Genomic DNA, 12,662 nt, shown 5'->3' with positions numbered 1-12,662 from the left:
ACAGCTCCTCCACACGAGGCACAGGGTTGCAGGAAAAGGAGGGCCGAGTCCCTGCCGCTCCCCCCACGAAGTCCTGTCACAGAGGCAGATGAAGAGAGGTCCTGGGGGGGAAGGGGGGGAGGGGCAAGAGCCAAACAAAAGAACCAATCCGAACCTTGATTTCACTCCTCAAAAGAATGACCTCGGTGGCACCTTCTCTTCTTGTGGGGCTGAAGGCTGATTACAAACCCGTGTTCCTTGGAAAGAAACTCATTCCACAGAACAGACAGTCCCTATTGGACTTTTAAGGTGTTGCACCAACAGCTTGGATCCCGTTTTCTGCAGGCCTCCTCCTGGGCATGAAGGCTCGTGGAGTGGAGGGGTCTGTTAAGTATTATGGACCAGACCATGCTCGTCTCCAGTTACCTGTCAATTGCTTTGTCCCAGACAAAGGCTGGTCTGCTGCAGTGGCCTCTCCAGGAGAGGCGACGGGCAGGAGCAGAGAGCTCACACAGGACACGGCTTTGGTGCTTGCAACACACAGAAAGGGCACTCGCCCAGCAAGGAGGTGAGCCTTGAATAGACCCCCAAGGGAACCCCCTCCTGAAATCATCTGCTGAGGCCTGGACCCCTGGCCCACGGTGGACAGCAGTGCCCTGGAGTCATTCATGATGAAGGTTCTTAGATTCCCTCCTTCATTCTCTTAAAAATAGTCTTTGAGGGCACCTGGGTGGCTTGGTTAAGTGTCTGACTTCAGCTCAGGTCATGATCTCACGGTTGTAAAATTAATCCCCAAGTCAGGATTGGAGCCTGTTTAGGATTTAGGATTCTCTCTCTCCCTCTGACCCTCCCTGGCTTGCACACCTGCGCTCCTGCTCTCTTTCTGAAAAAAAAAAAAAAAAAAAAAAAAAAAGGCTTTGGTTAGATGTAGGCAGGCAGGAAGGCAGGACATGGAACTTATTTAACGACCAGTTTGGCCCAGTCACCGACCAAACACACTGGACGCCCACGTAACATGTCCCTGGCACAGCAAGCCCCCCTTAGCTTCTGGCTGCCTCTACCTAAGTTATCAGTCAGGTGGGTGAGAGAGGACCTGTATTTGTCTGTATCGGTCCTTAATGTATATTTATTTATGAACCTGAGTCCAAAGACTTAAGACATGTAGAGAACGGGAGAGTGAGGCTCTGCATCAGCCCAAAATAGAGTAAAGAATGTGCAAGAGACACAAAACTGGGGGGATAAAAAAGGCACGTCTGTCCTCAAGGTTTTCTCTGTGGCTGAGGGGACGTGAGGCTGTTGCTAAAACCAGATGTGATATCGCTGTCACAGAGGAAGGGAATGTGGGCTTTGGGGCACTGAGGGAGGGGCATCTTCACTGCCCGGGGATGAGGGGGGACCATCACCACAGGATGGTGTCCTCTCCTGCTGTCCCAGGAACGTCAGGGAACGTTCTGTACACACCACAGGCTTTCCTGGTCCAGGGGACCAGCCCAACTCATGGGATCGCCCCCTGGGTCATCCTGACAGCGGTCATCTAGCCTTGCCTAACTATCCCTGCTTCTCACCAGTCTTGCCCAAAGGCTCCCGGGAGGAAGAGCACCATCAGGTGGAACAGAAGAATATGCTTAGGAAGCTGGAAGTCCCTGGCAGATCTCCTACATCACGTAAGTGCACCCAGTCCAGGCTAAGTGCAGGCATTGGGGTGTGCAAGACCGCAGCGGAGAATTCTGGCGGTGGTGGCTGAGAATTCTCCCCAGGCCACATAGCGCATACTTACCTTCCTTTAGATCCTAGGTGTGAACTGGTTTTATGATCTCGGCAGATTAACTCCTCAAGCCTCAATTTCCTCATCCATGAAATGGGAATAATAACCACCTTAGGGTGCTGGGAGAACTCAACGTGCTAATGCAAATAAAGTACCTGCATAGGCCTCAAAACACATTCACTGTCAGAACTATATTTCATTAGGGTTCCTCATATTAACAATGAATGAAACACAGGTACCAAACCAGCCATGCAACCCCAGACCACAAACCACTCCTACAAGGACTGAACCCCCAATGGGTTTGGAGGGAGGCACTTTCACAGTCCCTCTTGGGTTCACTGTCTTCCTAATGACTTGGGTTCACTGTCTTCCTAATGACTTGTTTGTTTCCCTTCTCCTGTGAAGGGCCCCTTCCCCCGCTCCCAGTAGCCAGGTCTCAGCATGAAATTAACGATTTCAACCACCACCACCTCCATCGTTGTATGTTGTTTGTATGATCCTCAAACCAACAAGGAGCTAGCACAGCACCATGGACATGTACCCCTCTGCAGATCAGGACAGAGGCTAGGAGGAGCTAAGTAAACGTGTCCCAAGTGCCTCCACTTGTAGGGAGCGAAGTCAGGATCTGAACGTGGAGCATGTCAACATGACCTACGTTAATCACAGCCCCGGCACCATCTTGCCCTCGTCTTCCTGGCCTCCCAGGGCATGGATTTTCAGGGATACAACTGTCATCACACTTACTGTTCTCTCCTTTTCTACCTCGGGCACCAGGTTTTCGGACCCGACTCGTATGGGGCACAAGGCACTTAGTAACTCAGGCAGGAAAAGCCTGATAGAGCACAGTGAGGAAGCAAGTGCCTGCAAGCCAAGCACAGGGGCCTCGAGAGAAACCAAAGCTGCCAACACCTCGATCTTGGATTTCTATCCTCCACAAGCGTGAGAAATAAACTTCTGTGGTTTGACACCCAGTGGGTAGCACTTTGTTATGGGCGCCCAAGCTGACATAAGTGGGTACCACCAGGCCACTTTCCTGTCAGGACCTCATTAGCTTGCCCTTCAACCTGGGCATTAGGTCTCCAGGTCACAGGCCCACCCCCCGCCATCGGCTGTAGTGAGCATATGACTTTGCACCTCTTGCCCCAGCTCTAGAACTACTGGAGCTTTTACTCCTTATTAGACCATGAGGCCCCGATGCGTGGCTTTTTGGTGCCTATGTCCTGAGCTGGCCAGGGGCCCCCAGAATGGAGCCTGCACCCATACTGGGTGGCCAGCCCAGAAGATGAGCGCCCACGGCAGGCAGCCCCTCCCCCAGCTGCCCAGCTCTGCATCTGGGGGTGTGGCGGCTTCTTCCATACCTCCCTCCAGCGCTTCCTGGAACAGAGGGGATCCTAGAAAGGAGGGTGCACTAAGTCCCTTCTCTAGGAGCTGAATGAGGCAGTCCTGGGGGGCAAATTGGCAGCATCCTTCTATCTGCCTCAGTTTCTAAAGGGCTTTTTAAAGGCATTTAAAAAAATCTTTCGTTTATTCCCCCGCCCCCCCTTTTTTTTTTTGACCTAACACGGCCTGTACTGGTAATAACAATAACAGTAGAAATAGTGGCAATTCAACAGATCAGAGTCTCCAGCACCTCCCTGTGGCTTGGTTCATGGTTGAGTTCCTGGTATCCAGCCAGGAAGGGCCCCTCTGTTACGCTTTCAAATTGGAGAAAAGAGACCACTCTTAGCATTAAGATTGTCCCGACATTAGTCTATCAATGGCAGAGTGAAAGGTCTGAACCTCAGACAGATGCCAGGCCCTGTGAGGACACGGGAAGCCAAACAAAATGGAAGGAGCAATCGCTGTCCTGGATAGCTCAGGAAAAGAGGATGCTGGCTTCTGGGCAGGGCTTGGAGGTTAATTCTCCCACCACCTTACTTTCCTGAGCACCTCCTGCGTGCCAGGCACTGTCCCTAAGCCCCTTTCCTACCTTTTTCCCTTAAGCAGCACAAAAACCCTTTTAATGCAGGTACTATTATCTCCAGTTTCTTTTAATATTAAAAAACAAACAAACCCAAGTTTAGTGAGGTTAAGAAGCTTGCTCTAGGTCTTACTGCTCAAGCAGGGACACCAGGATACAAACCCATGTCTGACTCCATGTCTTATTCACAGCGCTTCAGACTCGGAGGTACAATCAGGGACAGAAGCAGGGTAGAAGTCAGAGCAATGGCTTTCTATCACTCCAGGGCAGAGCAGGTGTGAACGGCTGCAGAAATGCAGGCCCAGGGGCCCTCAACTGTAGCTTAGCAACCACAGCTGCCCTTGTACATTAGTCTTCCCCACACCTGCCACCAGCAGAGAGTCCCAGCAGTGGCAGGCAGCTCAAGGGAGCTGTGGTCATTCTCTTGCCCCAATGAAAGTCTGCGTTGCATGTAGGGGTGACAATTATCCCACCTGCCCTGGTGCTGTGCAGAGAAGGTTAATCCACCAATTTAAAATGACAAAACCACTGCTTTTTAGAGCCAAAAGAGCCCTTGGAAATGATTTGCTCTAACTTTTTGACTTCATGAGAGGTCGAGAGGGGCAGCGTGAGTTCTCATAGGCAGCCACGATCAAAACAGTGGATGTTCTCAGTCCAGAGCTCCTCTCCTCACACCCATGGCTCTCGGTGGGGGGCCTCCTCCCCAAAGCAGAGACGAGGCCCCGAGAAGAAGTAGGGCTCTGAGACTCTTCCTGGCCCCTAAACAGGATCACTTCTTCTCCTCATCAAGCTCTTGAGGCCTCACCCTGATGTGGGGCCCTGTGCTGCCTCCTCCTCACACTTCATCCCTCAGGTTCACCCAGGGGATGTCCCTCCAGCCCCATCCAATGCCACACATGGAGCGGAAGCACAGGGGTCCCACCACCTCTCCACGTGGTTGGAGAAGACCCCCTGCTGCCACCCTGGAGGCCACCCTGGGTCACAGCGGGCCTTCCAGGACCTCAAGAACCACAGGCAGCAGAGCAGAGCAGGCACTGGTCCTGGAGCTGAGATGCCAGAAGTGAGCTCCCGTCCTGTCATTTAGCAGCTCCACGACCCCNCTTCCTTTTTTTTTTTTTTTTTTAGCAGACAAAAAGCTGTGTACAATTAACATATATAACTTGATGTTTAGAGGTAGGTAGGCACTTGTGAAACCATCACTATAATATATGCCACAAACCCATCCATCATCTCCAAAAGTTTCCTGCCACCCTCTTGTGATAAAGCACTTAACATAAGATCTACCTTCTTTGCAAATTTTAAAGTATATTGTTAATTATAGGCATTAAGCTATACAGGAGAGCTCTGGACTTGGTCATCTTGTATACCTGAAATTCGATGCTCTTTGACTAATGCCTCCCTGTCCCCCCTCATCCCAGCCCCTGGCAACCATCGTTCCACTCTCTGCTTCTATGAGTCTATTTTAGACTCAACCTATAAGTGGTATGATGTAGTCTTTGTCCTTCTGCGTCTGCCTGGGCCAATTCTTAAGCCTCCACGTCCTGGTCTGAAAAACAGGCACAATAATACCTACTTCACAAAGTGGCTTTGTGAATTCAAAGAGACAACAGAGGCAAAGCACAATGCCTGACAATTATTTTTATAGCATTATTATTATCATCGCAATAATGCCATACGTCCCATTCAGTGGCTCTGACATACGCCAGAAATGCTGCTAAGTGCTTTAGATGAACGATCTCATTTATTCCCTCCTATAAATCTAAAACAGGTGCTATTTCATCCCACATTTGAGGAAGTACTCAGAGTTGTTAAAGTGAACTGCCCAACGTCACACAGCTCTTAAGCGGTGGGGCTGGGGTTCGAACCCAAGTCTAACTCCAAAGCCTATGATGGCATCTGCTGCTTACACCTTTTATGGTTATTATTTTAACCAATTTGAAAAACCTGTCAGGTGTTAGGCAGGTCCTGGAGGAGAGTATCTGCTGACAACCAAACTGGGAGTGACACGGACCTTGGGGAATGAAGCATCTGGTAATTTAATTTTCCAGTTAGCTCAGTAATTCACTAGAAGCCTCCGTTTATTGCAAAATATTTTCTAAAGCCAGGCTCAGGGCGAGAACTTGCCAACCAGAAGGAAAGTTCAAAAACCGATGTAGCTACTCTGACACTCTGACACATGAAGGCCACCAGGACACCAACATGGCCACGGTGTGGCATGGGGGAACTCAGGCACCAGCACCCCATCCTCCCCTGTGCAGAGGATCTCCACTCTCTGCCTCTCCCTACCCTCCTGGGGCCCAAGGCTCAGGAACTGATGTGCTGGCCATCCCTGGGGAAAACGGGACCTGTGTTCTCTTCTGGCTCTGCCACTAACTGGGACTCACATTCCTCATCTGTCATGTGAAAGGATGAACTGGAGGATCTCCAAGATCCATGAGAGCCAGAGAGAGCAGCTAGTTGGAGTACAATGACGGACGTGGGCTCCAATCTCACCTCTGCCATGTTTTGTCATAGCAACCACAGGTGCTAACATCTGCTGCACATCCACTGTGTGCTGACCCTGATGGAGGACTTGCAGCACATTATCTCATTTAACCTTCCCAGCAATGCTGTGATGGAGGTACCCTTATACCCATTTTGCAGAGAAAGAAACAAGAGGCTCAGCGAGGATAAGTGACTTGCTCAAGGGCACACAGCTAGTAAATGAAATCCAGGATTTGAATGCCTGGCACATGTAACAGTAAACACTTGGTGACTGAACATTTGGTGCTTGTAGACTCTAAGTCCTATCAAACTCACTCCATAACCTTTCCCATGCCAGGCCTTGCTTCCCCCAAGAGTAGGCTCTGCAAGTTGGGTCTGCATAAAGTAAGCTGACCCTTGCCTCCCACCACAAGGTGTAGGACTCTGGCCTAAGGACCCTAGATCTTACCAGCAGATTTTCATCAGTGCCCAGGAGACGGGGTCCTACACACGTGGAAGGGGTCAGAAATCCACTGGGTCTCTCCAGAAGCTACCCGGGTACTGTCAAGCAGGCCGAGGCAGGCTCTTATCACCAGGCACACAAAAGGTACCCTACCAAGACCCAAAGAACCCGGCGATCGGCTGCAGGCCTGCCCAGGTACTGCCTTCCAGAGGAGCTCAGGAGGGCCGGGTCCCCTCCACGCACCTCGCTGGCTCCCTGCCAATCGCGCCTCACTGTCGCTCAAGCANGCCCCCCCAGCACCTGGGGGCACCGCCCCGGCCCCGCGGCGTCGGGACCCGAAGGGTCCATCGCCCCTCACCCCCGCCCCATCGCGAGCCTCCTTCAGTGCGCATCACGCTCACTACTCGGTTCTGCAAACTTCTCTGGGCTTCCCTTCACCCCAGGGCCCGACGCTCCAATCGATCCCTCAGGGGAAGTCCGGGGGCCGACCCCTCAAGCCCCAGCCCAGCCGGATCGCGAAGCCCTCGCCAGCCCCCAGAGCGCGCGTCTCACCTGCAGCCCGCAGNTAGTTGAGCCGCCCAAGCTCTCAATCCGCGGAACCCTGGAAGTTGTAGTTTCTTCCCACAGAGGCGCAGGTTTACTTGGTGTTAGATTTGTGCAATTATGGAAGTCCTGGTAATAAATGTAAATGCGAGTTAAACCAACAATGAGATGTCATTTGTAAAATCAAGGTAATCATAACGTTCGCATATTTAAAAACGTATCTATTACTACAAATACAAGTAAATACAAATGCTCTATTCCTTTGGGGCGACGCCCCAATTCTTCACGCCCATCCCATTCAGACCTTCCTCCAGGGCAAACAGTCCCAACTCTTATGGCTGCTGCACCTGGCTACTGCCCACTCTCGAAATATACATACGCCCTTATTTCTTGATTTATGAACTTTAGACCTCTTGGCTTTTTACTAGGATAGATGAGAAATTAACTCATTTAAATATGTGCACCAACTGTGACTACCTGCACCTTCTCTGCGTTATGAGACATTTTTTCTTTCTCCAAATTTTTATTTAAATTCCAGTTAGTTAACATACAGTGTAATATTAGTCTCAAGAGTAGAATTCAGTGATTCATCATCTACATACAACACCCAGTGCTTATCACAAGTGTACTTCTTGATACCCATCACCTATTTAACCCATTCCCTCATCTACCTCCCTTCTGGTAATATCAATTTGTTCTTTATAGTTAAGAGTCTGTTTCTTGGTTTGCTTCTCTTTCCCCCCCATTTTCAGTTGTTTTGTTTCTTAAATTCCACATATGAGGGAAATCATATGATATTTGTCTTTCTCTGACTGATTTATTTCACTTAGCATAATACTTTCTAGTTCCATTCACGTCACTGCAAATGGCAAATTCATTTTTTGATATGGCTGAGTAATATTCCATTGTGTATATACACCACATCTTCTTTATCCATTCATCGGTCGATGGACATTTGGGCTCTTTCCATAATTTTGCTACTGTTCATAATGCTGCTATAAATAAGCATCAGAGTGCATGTATCCCTTCGAATCAGTATTTTTGTAACCTTGGGTAAATACCTAATAATGCATTTGCTGGATCCTAGGGTACTTCTATTTTTAAATTTTTGAGGAACCTCCACACTATTTTCCAGAGTAGCCGCACCAGTTTGCATTCCCACCAATAGCGTAAAAGGGTTCCCTTTTCTCTGCATCCTCACCAACATCTGTTGTTTCCTGTGTTGTTAATTTTAGCCATTCTGACAGGTGTAAGGTGGTATCTCATTGCGGTTTTGATTTGTATTTCTCTGAGGATACGTGATGCTGGGCATCTTTCCATGTGTCTGTTTTTCATCTGGATGTCTTCTTTGGGAAAATGTCTATTCATGTCTTCTGTCCATTTTTTAACCAGATTATTTGTTTTTTGGATATTGTGTTTTATAATTTCTTTATAGATATTATGGATACTAACCCTTTATCAGATAAGTCATTTGAAAATATCTTCTCCCTTTCCATAGGTTGCCTTTTAGGCTTGTTGATTGTTTCCTTCTCTGTGCAGAAATTGTTGTTTTTTTTTATCTTGATGAAGGCCCAATAATTTATTATTGCTTTTGTTTCCCTTCCCTGAGGAGACATGTCTAGTAAGAAGTTGCTACACCCAGTATCAAAGAACTTACCATCTGTGCTCTCCTCTAGGATTTTGATGGTTTCCTATCTCACATTTAGGTCTTTCATCCATTTTGAATTTATTTTTGTGTATATTGTAAGAAAGTGGTCCAGTTTGGGGCTCCTGGGTGGCTCAGTCAGTTGAGCGTCAGACTTCGGCTCAGGTCATGATCTTGCAGTTCGTGAGTTTGAGCCCCTCCTTGGGCTCTGTGCTGATAGCTGACAGCTCAGAGCCTGGAGCCTGCTTCAGATGTGTCTGCCTCTCTCTCCCTCCCCAACTTGTTATCTGTGTCTCTCAAAAAAAGTTAATAATTTTTTTAAAAAGAAAGCAGTCCAATTTCATTCTTTTACATGTTGCTGTCTAGTTTTCCCAACACCATTTGTTGAAGAGACTGTCTTTTTACCACTGGATATCCTTTCCTGCTTTGTAAAAAATTACTTTTTTTAAGTTTACATATTTATTTTGAGAGAGAAAGCACGTGAATGGGAGGGGCAGAAAGAGAAGGAAAGAGAGAGAATCCCAAGCAGGCTCTGCACTGGCGGCTCAGTGCCCTATGCGGGGCTTGAACTGATGAACAATGAGATCTTGACCTGAGCCAAAACCAAGAGACATACACTTAACTGATTGAGCCACCTAGGTGCCCAAAAGATTAATTGACCATATTTGTGGGCTCATTTCTGGGTTTTCTATTCTGTTCCATGGATCTATATATTTTTATGTTTTTATGTCAGTATCATACTGTCTTGATCACTACAGCTTTGCAAAATAACTTGAAGTCTGGAATTGTGATACTTCATCCCTGCTTTTCTTTTTCAAGATTGCTCTGGCTATTTGGGGTCTTTCATGGTTCCATACAAATTTTAGAGTTCTAGCTCTGTGAAAAATGCTGGTGATATTTTGATAGGGATTACATTAACTGTGTAGATTGCTTTGGGTAGTATCGACATTTTAACAATATTTGTTTTTCCAATCCATGAGCATGGCATGCTTTTCCATTTTTTTTGTGTCATCATCATTTTCTTTCATCAGTGTCTTCTAGTTTACGAGACAGCATTTCTATCAAACTGGTTAAACTTAGTCTTTCATTTATAATTATTTTAAGTGATAATGCTCAAGTGCTGAGGCAGTAAAAGTTAGCAAATTTATGCAGGGCAATTTGACAATACAGTCAAAAGCCTTTAAAAACATAAAGACTTTCAACCAAGAAATTCTCATGATTGTGGATGAGTACAAAGGTTAAAAACAGTGTTGTTTGTAATAACAATAAAAGGCTTGGGTGGCTATATTAATTTCAGATAAAGTAGCATCAAGAACAAGGAAAATTACTAGGAATAAAAAGGGATATCATGTAATGACAAAAAAGTCAACTCACCAACAAGACACTATAATCCTAAATGTGAATGTATCTACCAACAGATCCTTAGAGTAAGTGAATCAAATACTAATGGAACTAAAAGCAGAAACAGACAAATCTGCAATGATAGGCAGAGACCTCAGTATCCCTTTCTCAACAATTGACAGAACTAGACGGAAAGTCACAAGGATATAGAAAAAAGCTCAACCTCACCAAAACCAACAGGAACTAATTGACATTTACATAGCACTCCACTGAACAACAACAAAACACACATACTTTTTAAGCATGCATGATATATATGTTAAAATAAACGGTATTCTGGGCCATAAATTTAAAAATTAGCAAAATACATAAACAGATGTTTTACTGAAAAGTGTATACATACAGCAAATAAACACATGGAAAGATGTTAAACATCACTAGCCACTAGGGAAGTGCAACTTAATGAGATAGCGCTACACCCCTAAAAGTAATGGCAATACCATGGTGAGCATACAAAGAACTACATCTCAGACATTGCTGGTGGAAATGGTTTGGTAGTTTCTTAAAAACTAAACATGCACTTGCCATATGACTCAACAATTGCCTTCAACATCTAACCCAGAGAAATGAAAACTCACGTCCGCACAAAACCTTGTATCAATTGTTCACAGACGTTTTGTTTGTAATACCACAAAACTCGCAAAACTTGAAAGAAGCAAAATGCCCCTCCATAGATACATGGTTAAACAAGATGAATGAATGAACAGTGTATCTATACCATAGAATACTATTCAGTAATAAAAAGGAATGATACATTCAACAACTTGTGTGGGTATCAAAGGCATTGTGAGAAATGAAAAAATTCAGTCACATTACATGCTATGATTCCATTTATATAACATTCTTGAAATGACAAAACTATGGAGATGGAGAACAGATTAGCACCTATCAGGCATTAGGGATGGGGTAGAGAGGGAAGTGGTCTATGACTATACAAGGGCAGCAAGAGGGAGATCTTGGAGGGGATGGGATAGTTGTGTATCTTGTTTGTGGTTGTGGTTATGTGTTAAAATGACATAGAACTAGGTACAACTTTATACCAATGTCAAATACCTGGTTTTGCTATTGTACTATAATCATACAAGACATACCATCAGGGGAAACTGGATGAAGAGATTCCATGGAAAGAAACTCCCTGTACTATCTTTGCAACTTCTTGTGAATCTACAATTATTTCAAAATAAAAATGTTTAAAAGAAGAAACAAACAGAAACATGGAAATTGCTTAAGCCCTCAGCCATACAGGATGGCTTAAATAAATTCATGAACCATCTAAAAGTCACTACAAGGATGTTGTAAAATAATATTTACTTAATGCTGTGAAAGATATTTCACACTATATTATATTTAATGAAAAAGTACCAAAGCATTCATATAATCTCTTTATAAAAAGAGTGTATTTGTGCATAGAAAAGATATCAGCACAGATAATGGTAAGATTATGGGTGATTTTTATTTTCACAATAAGTATAGTCAGCATCCATAACCATACAATGTTGTTACAATATTATTGACTATATTCCCTATGCTATACATTTCATCCCCATGACTTACTTTATAACTGGAAGTTTGTACCTCTTAATCCCCTTTATTTTGCCCATTACCTCCCCACCCCAACTCTGTCTCTGGCCACCAACAGAGGGGTGGTGGCTGTATTTAAGAGTCTGTTGTTAAACAATCCTAACATTTGTATGGAACCACAAAAGACCCCAAATAGCCAAAGTAATGTTGAAACAGAAAACCAAAGCTGGAGGCATCACAATCCCAGACTTTAAGCTGTATTACAAAGCTGTAAGCATCAAGACAGTATGGTATTGGCACAAAAACAGACATACAGATCATTGGAATAGAATAGAGAACCCAGAAATGGACCCACAATTATATGGCCAACTAATCTTCAACAAAGCAAGAAAGAGTATCCAATGGAAAAAAGACAGTCTCTTTAGCAAATGGTGCTGGGAGAACTGGACAGCAGTATGCAGAAGATTGAAACTAGACCACTTTCTTACACTATACAGAAAAATAAATTCAAAATAAATGAAAGACCTAAATGTGAGACAGGAAACCATCAAAATCTTACAGGAGAAAACAGGTAGCAACCTCTTAGACCTTGGCTGCAGCAACTTCTTACTTGACGTGTCTCCAAAGGTAAGGGAAATAAAAGTAAAAATGAACTATTGGGACCTCATGAAGAGAAAAAGCTTATGCACAGCGAAAGAAACAATCAGTAAAACTAAAAGGCAATCAATGGAATGAGAGAAGATATTTGCAAATAACATAAGGGATAAACGGTTAGTATCAAAAATCTATAAAGAACTTACAAACTCAACACCTGAAAAACAAATAATCCAGTGAAGACATGGGCAGAAGACACACCTGGACACTTTTCCAAAGAAGACGTCCAGATGGCAAACAGACACATAAAAAGATGCTCAACATCACT

At 45.2% G+C, this 12,662-nt stretch overlaps 1 protein-coding gene across 4 annotated transcripts in view; it reads left to right on the top strand.

The window, feature by feature from the left end:
* GASK1A (golgi associated kinase 1A) overlaps nt 1-2,711 on the top strand; it is an 85,822-nt gene extending 83,111 nt beyond the window's left edge. For all 4 annotated transcript variants that reach the window (XR_013332524.1, XR_013332522.1, XR_013332523.1 and 1 more), the window contains 2 exons: nt 1,548-1,643; nt 2,519-2,711. The gene's annotated coding sequence lies outside the window, so the exon portion shown is untranslated. The remainder of the gene's footprint in view (nt 1-1,547; nt 1,644-2,518) is intronic.
* The last annotated feature ends 9,951 nt before the right edge of the window (nt 2,712-12,662 follow it).

The sequence above is a fragment of the Crocuta crocuta genome, unplaced genomic scaffold (genome assembly GCF_008692635.1).
Source record: "Crocuta crocuta isolate KB4526 unplaced genomic scaffold, BGI_CrCroc_1.0 scaffold655, whole genome shotgun sequence".
Classification (NCBI taxonomy): Eukaryota; Metazoa; Chordata; class Mammalia; order Carnivora; family Hyaenidae; genus Crocuta; species Crocuta crocuta.
This window is presented reverse-complemented; position numbering and strand designations above follow the sequence as displayed.